This window comes from Dasypus novemcinctus, chromosome 30, assembly GCF_030445035.2.
Source record: "Dasypus novemcinctus isolate mDasNov1 chromosome 30, mDasNov1.1.hap2, whole genome shotgun sequence".
NCBI classification, from domain to species: domain Eukaryota; kingdom Metazoa; phylum Chordata; class Mammalia; order Cingulata; family Dasypodidae; genus Dasypus; species Dasypus novemcinctus.
In genome coordinates, this window is record NC_080702.1 from 34,105,743 (window position 1) to 34,117,054 (window position 11,312).

Sequence of the window (11,312 nt, forward strand, 5' to 3'; positions counted from 1 at the left end):
TCCTCTCACTGCCTTCACCAAGTCCCATGGCCACTGTCTCCACATCAATGATATAATTTCTTCCATTGCTAGAGTCACAATAATTCTACAATAGAATACCTGTAAGTCCACTCTACTCCATATCTTACTCTACCATCCTGAGGACCCTGTGATGGTGTTGTCCACTCCACCTCTCGACTGAGAGGGGGCTTCGATATTGCCTGGCTTCTGGATTGAAATATAGTGTCCACAACTCTAAACTCTCTCAGTTCTCTGGTGCAGTGTTTGACCATCTGCACCTCCCTGTCAACTGATGTGGGTAAGTCCAATGAACTGGAGAGTAGGTTTTGAAACCTACTGCTGAGGCTCAGGGTGCAGCTGGCACAGGGACAGCCCAGGGATTCAAATCTCCTTGACATACACCAGCCCCAGTGCCAACCACATGTTCCATATAGGGTAAAGAGAGGCATGTGTTGAGAAGTCATATCTGAGTCCAACTCCATCACACACAGGGGCACAAATTCCAAAGTAGGGGCCACTGGCAAGGCACCAAACTCCAGAGCTATCTGCCATGATAATAAAACCTGGGTGTCTCCATAGCCCTCAGAAGCACCACTACCTGGCATTGTATCTACTTTGCCTGTCTTAGATCCTGCTCATTCATGCATAAACACCACCCCTCTGATTATATCCCAACCATTTTGAAGTCTCTTAGCCTTGTAAATTCATTTGTCTTTAGCTGGCTATGGTTATTTTAATGATCTGATAAGATTTAGGAAATAATCTTTACTTTCCCACATATTTGAATTGTTATATTTTAAGTATAATATGTACCTACATATAAAAGCTCTCTTTCTGGACACACTCTGTAGCAGTTTGAATTATACAGTTTTCATTGGGCCACATTAGTAGGATATTGAGTCCCCATTCCCTTCGTTTCTGAGATTCCAGGATTTGGGCCCAGAAACCAATAATCCCCCAACATCAAAATTGTCTGCAGTACAAATAATGCATGAATAAGTACCCTACTGTTCCCAGGCCTAGAGGTGCTCACTTTCAAGGCATGGAGACTAAGTTGTTACATAACCTTTTTTTGAATTCTTTACCAAAAACCACAGCATTTTCCTATCACTACAGGCAGCAGAAAACACTGTAGGCAGAAATAACTAGATCTAGGAAATAGCATGGACTGGGTTAGAAAACCCCATGGTGTGTGAGTGGTCGAGTGGACTATGGTATAGCCTCATCCAGTCATTTTTATTTATCATGTTAATCCATTTTTTTGTACTCCTCTCTCACCTCAAAACATCTGAAATAAGTATACTCTCTAACTAGAAGTTATAAAATGGAACATGAGATTAGACTTTTACTCACTCTATTCTGAGTCCCATTTAACAGACTCCAGTTTATACTCAATAACACTGAGTTACTGATCCTGAATTTACATTATGTGAAATATTATTATTGGCTTTGCTCATTAACTCTTCAGAGGAAATATTTTCTATGCACAAGGCTTTGTATACACTAAATATCAATATTTAAGTTGAATAAATTTGTGAGTGCATTAAATTGTAATGTTCTGTGTGTGCATTTCATTTTTTATGCATTTGTTCATTCATTTAATATATATGCATTGATACATTTAAAGTATTTATTCTATGAAGATTCAAAACAGAACACTATAGAACCAGAAACTATCCTCATTAATCTAGCTGAAGTTTGTTTTGATGGCATTGTCCTTTAAGGGTAATTCAGGATGCAATGAAAGAATGGAAGGTAATGCCCTAATCTAGATATGGCAGGTAAAGAAAAAGCCTTTTATGGTAAGGAAATTAGAAAAGATATTTGGAGGATGAGCAGGACTTAGGACTAGGCATGGAAGGGGGACAGAGATGTAGAAAAATGATATTACAATCATGGGGACAAACTGAGCATAGACACTGAGTTTGAGAGGTGCACTGAAGAAGACAGAGGCCCTGCAATCCAAGTTGGAGGGAGAGAAATGAGAACACACAGGAATAGGTCAGACTATACAGACTATGTAGTTCATTTTAGGGTGTTGAACTTTATTCTAAGAAAAGGAATCTATTGAAAAATTGACAACTGGAGAAGTGGAAGTTGTTCTTAAAAAATGACCTCATTTTGGAAGTACATTATTGTGAGTTTAATTAACCATATTGAATTATACAGGTGACTGTGGTTAAAAGTGGAAACTTTAGGTCATATATATTACTGGGAAAAGTAGTAAAAATAAATCATAGGACTGTATAACACAGGGAAACTTACTGCAGAAAATAAACTTTAATAGTGCATTTATAAGAATGTTCTTTCATGTTTTATCACTAATGTAGAACATTTTAATATAAGATGTTAGTAATAGTGTGGTATATTGGGATAATGCACCTAATGTAAATGATGGATGATGGTTAATATTACTATTTTAATAATCCTCCATCAAGTGCAACTAAGGTAATTACTAATGGAAAGTGCCAAGGATAAGGGATATATGGGAACACTTTAATTTTTACATGATTTTTCTGCAAAGCTATGACTTATTTAATTAAGCATTAATAATAATGATGACAGGAGATATTTCACATGCCTGTATATTGGGTGTTTTTTTATGTTGTAATATATGTAAATTGTTTCACATGCTGTCTAGAATATAGACTCTTTAATTAAATGCTGGTTATTACCATAAAAAAAATAGAGGTCACTTATATTAAAAAATATCTATCACCAAATTTAACAATTATTCCATAACAATGAAAGGTGTTGGCCATCGGGTGGTACATGGGAATCCTGTGTTTTCTCCGTGATTGTTCTGTAAACCCACAATTTTGCTTATAATATTTTAAACAAATCAATTTTATTGATGAATATTAATAAAGTATAAATCCATCTATAGTGTCAAGTCAGAGGTGTTCGGTGTAATTACACATTGTGCATTCAACACTTCAGTCATTCTTTGGGCACTTCCATTACCCCAATAATTATAAACAACAACAACAACAACAAAAACAGATACACACAAACAAAACTCATCTCATCTCAGTCTCTCTATGCTTCCCCAGCCATAGTTAGATGCTTTTCTTTTTCCTTCTCTCTAGTATATCATAATTTGTAGTTTGTAAAAACAGTCTTATATATGAAATATCACACATATTTGTATTTTACATGAGGTTTTACTATCTTTTAGAGCCCTATGTTGCAGTTTTTAGCTTTACTTCTACTAATATACATAACCTCAAACTTTCCATTTCAGTCACTCTCATACGTATATAACAGCTCTGCTAGTTACAAACACAATGATATATTTTAACCATTTCTATTTATTTCCACAGATTTATAAAAAGCCTTTTTTAAAATCAGTTTTGCTGATTAACCTTCAGGTTTCTATTTTCTACACTCCTATTTTGGTGTCCTATATTCTAGTTATTAACTTAATGAGTTTGTACAATACACTAAGTTAAATGGTAGCCCAATCAAACAGGATTTGTCATTTACTGTCTGGATTGCTTCACTCAACATAATGTCCTCCAGCTTCTTCCATGTTCTCATAGGATTCATGATTTCATTTTTCTTACTGCTAAAAAATATTTCATTGTGTGTACACTGCACAATTGTTCAGCCATTCAAAAGTTGATGGACATCGTCAGGGTTTTTCCCAACTTTTGGCAATCATGAATAATATTGCTATGAACCTTGGTGTGCAGGTGTCTATTCATATCTCTGCTCTCAGTTCTTCTAGATATATTCGTAGTAATGGTACTGCCAGGTAACAAAGAAAGTCAGTGCTAAACATTCTTATGAACTGATAAACAGTCTTCCACATTGACTTTACCTTTCTACACTTCAAACAAAAATTAATAAGTATGACTATCACACCATTTCCTCTCAAATACTTATAATAATTTTCTGATGTTTTAATAGTGGCCAGTATAATAGGTATAAATGATGTCCTACTGTAGTTTTGATTTGCATTTCCTTAATTGCTACCTAGGTTGAACATTTTTTCATGTCTTTCATCACCATTTGTGTTTCTTCTTTCAATAAGGGTCTTTTCAAGTATTTGGCCCATTTTTAAATGGGGTGTTTTATCTTTTAATGGAGTTGCATGATCTTTTTGAATACCATGGTTATTAAACCCTTAACAGATATTTTGCAACCAAATTTCCTTTATTTATCTGTGCACTTATTTATTTATTTATTTATTTTAAATTTTACATTAAAACATTCTAGAGGTTCCCATATAACCCTCATGCCCCTCACCCACTCCTTCCATATCAACAACCTTTTTCATCATCATGGGACAGTCACTACATATGGTGTATATATTTTTGAGCATTGCTGCACCACATGGATGATCGTTTACACTATAGTTTACACTTTTCCCCAGGCCACCCAGTGGGCCATGGCAGGATATACAATGTCCAGGAACTGTCCCTGCAGTACCACCCAGGACAAATCCAAGTTCTGAAAATGCCCCCACATCATAGCTCTTCTTTCCTTTCCCTACAGTCAGCAGCTGCTGTGGCTATTTTATCCACATCAGTGCTATATTTTCTTCCATTGCTAATCACAATAGTTGCAGATTAAAGTATCAGTAAGTCCACCCTAATCCATAATCTATTCTCCCATCCTGTGGACCCTAAGATGATTATGTCCTCCCAACCTGAATCTGAGGATAGTTGCAGTCAATACCTACTCTCCAGTTCATCAGAAGCACCCAGGACAATTAACAAAAGGATTATGATGGACAGTGCTCATTCCAAAAACAGTATGTACAACTGCAAGCAAGACCAGTCCATCCATCCGTCACATGGGACCTAACCCCCTCTCAATCAGAAGCCGAATGGACATCACCATGCCCAAATATCACAATTGAGAAATGAGCAACATAAGAGGGAATACAACTATGGAACAAAGTAGACTTACTATTAGAATACAACTATGGAACAAAGTAGACTTACTATTATTTTAGTAATGGAAGAACTTGTCGCATTGATACAAAGACAGTGGTACTCAGAGGTTCTGAGGAGAGGGAGAGAGAAGAGTAGCTGTAATCGAGCAATTTTAGGACATTGGAATGGTTCCTTATGTTAATGCAATGACAGATGTAGGCCATTTTGTCAAAACCTATAAAATTGTGTGGTGAAAATTTTAAACCATAATGTAAACTATTGATCACGGTTAGTAACAAGGCTTCAGTATATGTTCATCAAGTGTAACAAATGTACCACACTAAGGACATCTGTTGCTAATAGGGAATGTGTGGGAGGGGGAAGGGAGTGTATGTGGAAATCCCTAATATTTTTAATGTAAAATTTATGTAATCTCGAGCTTTTTAAAAAACAAAAATTTAAGTTAAAGAAAAGGAAAGAAAGATAGTACTGGAATAAATATAATATGAAATATTGGTAATATTGATTTGACCACACAAAATGCATGAACTTTCAAAAATGCCCCTAAAACAATCATACATACATAAAAGAACTAGGAAGCACACATACATAAAAGAACTAAAAAGCAAGCAGCTAAGATATGAAAGAAAGAGAGAGAGAGAGAGAGAGAGAGAGAGAGAGAGAGAGAGAGAGAGAGAGAGAGAGAGAGAGAGAGAAATGAAAATCCTACAGCCTGCATTTGAAATGTTGCAAATAAAGCAATAATTAAAACACTTAGCCTCGGTGTACAGAGAAAGACTTGAATAAACAATTGCCAGCTGTGAAAAAAATTAAATGGCTAATAAATTTACATCGATTTAACTTCACCACTAAAGGAATGATTCCCAAGAAAAACTGTTATTATATCACCTTAGATTTATTAAATAAAACTGACCTTTACTCACGTAATGCCCAATGTGGGAGAGTTTCTCCTATGAAATGCTGAGCAAGGCAAAATTTGCCTCCATTGGACAGGACCTTTGCCATCAATAAAGAAATATTCCCCAATATAGTTTTAAGAGAAAGTCCTTGCTTCTACACATTCCTCCAATGCTAGTATCATTTTTCCCTATTCCCATTTACTATAAGGTATTCTTGGACATATGTTCTGATTTTCCTGGGACCACTATGTCTTACACATTCCCTATTCTGATTGTACTTCCATTACCATAACTTAATTGTCAACAAGGACCTCTACGTAGTTGGGTCCAGTGGACAGCTCTTTTTTTTTTTTTTTCTAAACTTAAGAAGTAATTATTTTTGTTAACAATACTAACAGGAAAACAAGTACCATGATCTCTCAGCTCCAGGCTAGGCTAGACTGCCCCTCAGTGACCTCACATATAAGCTCTTGGCTTTCATTCTTTTTGACCATTTTCCTTCAAATTGTGCTGAGCTTTCAGACTTTTGGGGACAGAGTCGCATAGAAGAATGTCTCCATGTGGAAGCCCAAATTCCTCCCTGTGTGGCTGATGTTAACACTGACCCTCTTTAACCATCAAGAGAGCAGCTATGAGTCTCCAAAAGAGTTGGGAGGTCATCAGAGGGGTAATGCTTATGCATGCCTCAGCAGGGTCCCAGAGACAGTCAAAGTAGATACAAGCCCAGGTACTGGTTCTCCAGAGGGCTACAGAGACCCACAGGTTTTTTGGTCATTGCAGATGGCTCTGGAATTCAGTGTCATGCCAGGTGGTCCTACTTTGGAGTTTGTGTTACTGAGTGTGATGGAGTTGGACTCAGGTGTGACCTTTGTACACATGTCTATTCTGTTGCTTTTATCAGACCTGTGATTTGCGCTGGGATTGGTGTATACTCAGAAGACTAAAGTCCCTGGACTGTCCATGTGACAGCCAGGCCCTGAGCCTCAGCAGACTTGCAGCTCCTACCTTCTGGTTTGTTGGTCTTACCACAGCCATGTAACAAGGAAGTAAAGAAGGTCAGCCACTAAACTGGGAGCAAAGAGTGCCTACAACTGCAAGCAGGAGAATTGCATCCATCATCCATGTGGAGTCTAAGTCCCCTCAATGTAAAGGTGGAGTGGACATGACCATCCCAAGGTCCACAGGATGGAGGAATAGAGTGTGGATTAGAATGGAATTACTGGTGTTCTGTTGGGGGAACTATTGTGATTACTAATGGAATAAATTGTAGCATTGATGTGGAGAAGGTGGTCACAGTGGCTGCTACGGGCAGGGAGAGGGAAGCAGAGATAGGAGGTGGGAGAATTTTCACAACTTGGATCTGTCCTAGGTGTTGCTACAGGGACAGGTGCTGGACATTTTCTGTCCTACCATGGCCCACTGGGTGGACTGCAGTGACTGTAGACTGCAGCGTAGGCCAATGACCATGTGATGCAGCAGTGCTCCAAGGTATGTTCTCCAAATGCAATGAATGTCCCACGATAATGAAAGAGTTTGTTGATGGGGGAGGAGTGGGGTGAGGGGGCTGGTGGGTATGTGTGGACCACATATTTTTTTAATGTAACATTTAAAAAAAATAAAGAGGGAAAAAGAAAGAGAGCAGTAACATGTCATGCATTGGCCCCACAGGCAGAGCTGGGGCTCCCATGGATACCAGCATTTCCCATTCAGCCCAGGGTTGCACAGGTTGTGGGACAACAGCAGAGGAGATAATTTCAGCTTTGTATGGCCACTCATAAACACATTTCCTTGTTACTTCTAACCAGAAGCCTGCATTTCCTGGTGGGACACTTGTCTGGAAAGAAAGGACATTTTCTCTTCTAATCTTCTGTTCCCAATAGCCCAGGTTCTGAGTCAGGGGAATGCCATTCTTAGGATTTCTCCTCCATGAACTGCCCTGCCTTCCAAGATGCAACTTCTTAGCAACTTACCCCTTCAATTGACTTAAAGTTTATTCCAAATTTGACGGAGGTGCCATGTCCATTAGGTCTCCAAAGCTGTTACATGGGTTGCGGATACAGCACCTGATATTACCCCTAGAAATTTACTATTCTCTTATTTAATAATGAGCAGAACTGTATCTATTAGCTATAAAACCATGGAAACCATGGATACAACATTTCTTCCATTGATGCCATTTTGGCATAACAATTAAGAACATAATACTTGTGACAAAAATTACCACCTGTGATGGCCCAGATTTATAAAATGTTTGTTCACTATAAGAAATATTTTCAGACCTTATTATGCACTAGAGTCTGAGTCTAGTAACATGAATGGATTGTCTCATTTATTTTTCCTGTATATATTTGAGTGTTGCCCAATTTATTTCCTAAAAAGATCTGTTAATATCTCTGTAAACTTAAGAATAAACAAGAAAATAAAAACTTTATGTATTTTTAAAGCTTACATAGTTATAACATAAGTACAATTCAAAATGTGAGCTTTAATTATATTTAAGGATATAATTCACCGGTAAAGTTTATGTACACAACCTGCGGCTATAATCAACACTATTTGCCTAAAGTGATGCATCAACTTAAGCAGAATCTCTGCACAAATTAAGCTACATGACTTCCCTACTTCAGTCCTTGGTAATGTAATCTAATATCCACATCCATGTAGTTCATATAAGCAAGAAAATTCAGCATGTGATTTTTGTGCTTGGATCATTCCTCTCAACATGTTGTATTCAGTGTTCTCCATGTTTTACTATGCATCAGAAATTGTATCCTTTTTGCTGCTAAATAATATTCCAGTTAGTGTATAAATTACCTTGGTCAAAGAGAAGATCATTGGGGACTGGCCATGTTCTGTTCTGGTTTCAGTTGTTTCCATGGATTAATGGCATTTTTTTTTTCAAATTCATTGAGCTTAAGATATGGCAGTCCTTATGTATGTTATATTGCTCATGGCCGGGAGAGGGAAGAAAAGATGAGATCTGGGGAAACAGACTTGACCCAGTGGTTGGATCATCCTTCTACCACATGGGAGGTCCGCAGTTCAAACCCCGGGCCTCCTTGACCCATGTGGAGTTGGCCCATGCGCAGTGCTGATGGGCGCAAGGAGTGCCTTGCCACACAAGGGTGTCCCCCGCATAGGGGAGCCCCACACACAAGGAGTGCCCCCATGAGGAGAGCCGCCCAGCACAAAAGCAAGTGCAGCCTGCCCAGGAATGGCACCGCCCACACTTCCTGTACCGCTGACGACAACAGAAACGGACAAAGAAACAAGACGCAGCAAATAGACACAGAGAACAGACAACTGGGGGGAGAGGGGGAATTAAATAAATAAATAAATCTTAAAAAAAAAAAAAGATGAGATCTGGGGACCCCTTTGGGACTTGGAGTTGTGCTAAATGATATTGCAGGTACAGATGCTGGACATTATATACCCTGCCATAACCCGCTGTGTGTACGGGGGGAAAATGTAAACTATAATGTAAACTACAATCCATGTACTGCCGCAGTGCTCAAAAATATATTCACCAAATGCAATGAAAGTGCCACAATGATGAAAGAGGTTGTAGATGTGGGAGGAATGGGGGGCTGGGATGTGAGGTATGTGGGAACCTCATATTTTTTAATGTAATTTTTTTGTGATCTACATATCTTTAAAAATAAGACAATTTATTAAAAAATAAATTTTAAAATTCTCCTCTTGCACATACTTTTATACTACATCACTGAATTCCATTCTTTCTGAATATGATATGGCTTTCATGTCAATAAGTACTGCAACTGTTCAAAAATAAAAGGAGTTTTCAAAACTTAACTTCCCTGAGCTGCTATACCATCCCTGCTACCTAAATCTAGACCTGCGATGTGTGGAAAAATAAACCTAAATTTCCGTATGCGCTATTTTGATTGGTTTTCTGTTACTAGCAGCTTAATTCTATCAATAACTACATTTGCTGTTCATGAAACATTTTAGAATTATAGTAGCATTTCCCACTTAGGATGAGCTCTATGAGGATAAAAATAGGTATCATATGTATTTTGTAATAGTCATATAATATTGTACTTCATTCTTTGGAGAGTTCTGCACATGAAGGAAGGCCTTGACACATTAGAAGACCTCCAAAATAAAACTGCTATTATAAGCCAAGATCCAAAAACTTGACATCTGGTCACTAGTTAAAGAAATTCAGTTTGTTATTATGCATATGAATAATGTGCCTAATACCTCTGTTTCCTCTTCGAATTGTGTGTGTCTCTGTTATTTATTTACATTTCAAATGTGACCTGAAACCCATGTTTTTGTGTTTCCCCACTGCCAGGACCTGCCAGCACTGGATTCTGCACAGCAAATACACTCCAACCAGACTTTGAACTGACATGGCTGCAAAAGGTCACCGTCTGCTGGCTGACTGAAGAAATGCATGTGTGGAAATTGAAAATGAATAATAGAAGCTTTTTCCAGACTTTACAACCTCCCTCCCCAAGGCCCTTGGAAGTGTGTCTGCAACTCATTACTGAGTCCAGGTCCCAGATTTCAGCAGATAAGAGGGACTATCCTGAAGATGCAGAACTGGCCAAACTAAGGATCAAAGAACATTAGTAGCACACAGCCTTCCACCACTAAATCCCTCTGAAAAGGAGATATATCCAGTATCAGAATAAACTCGCCACCATACTCATTTGCTTGTAAATCAACAGAAATCACAAGCCATATTAAGAAAATGGGAGAAATGGCCCACACAAAGGAATATATCAGTGCCCCGGATGAGACACAGGATTTGAGAACACCATTCACTGAGATTCATACAAATTTCCCATATCAAAAGTGACCTCAACAGAGCATCACTTCATGATTTCATGAACGGAATCTTAAAAACTGCTCAATGGAACACCCTGAAAGAGAACAAAATATGTGAAAGGAATGCCAGTTGTCTGAGCCAATTGCACTGTATAGTACCTATGTCCAGAAAAGCCCTAACATATAAAAGATCTCAGCTAGAACAAGCAAGAGTTTTGCTGGCTGACTGCAGAACTTTGACGAGCACTGCAGAGATCAACACAACTCAAGAACATAGGTGCACTTGTGATATTAAATGCATTATCTTAAACCCATTTTGGGGATTCATTTATATGCAGCCCTAGCTAAAAGATCCATTTATCATTGTGCACAGAATTGAAAGCATTAAGGACAATCAACAGGTTCTTACTTTGTCTTCTTTCAGATATTGGAGGGCAGCAGCAAGTGGGAATGTGTAGGATAAAGTGCTTCCAGGAAAAACAGAACATCTGTCCACGGAGCTTGTACTAAATGGGAGTAAGGAAAAATGGGGTACTAGCAGTGGAGGAATGTATAGGAGTGAGGACTTTCTCTTAAGAGTGCTTTTTTGGAGCATGTTTCTGTACTGATGGCAAAGGTCTTGCCCATGGGAGGTAGATGTTACCTTGCTAAGAATTTCATTAGACAAACTTTCCTACATTGGGTATTACATGACAAAAGGTCAGTTTTATTT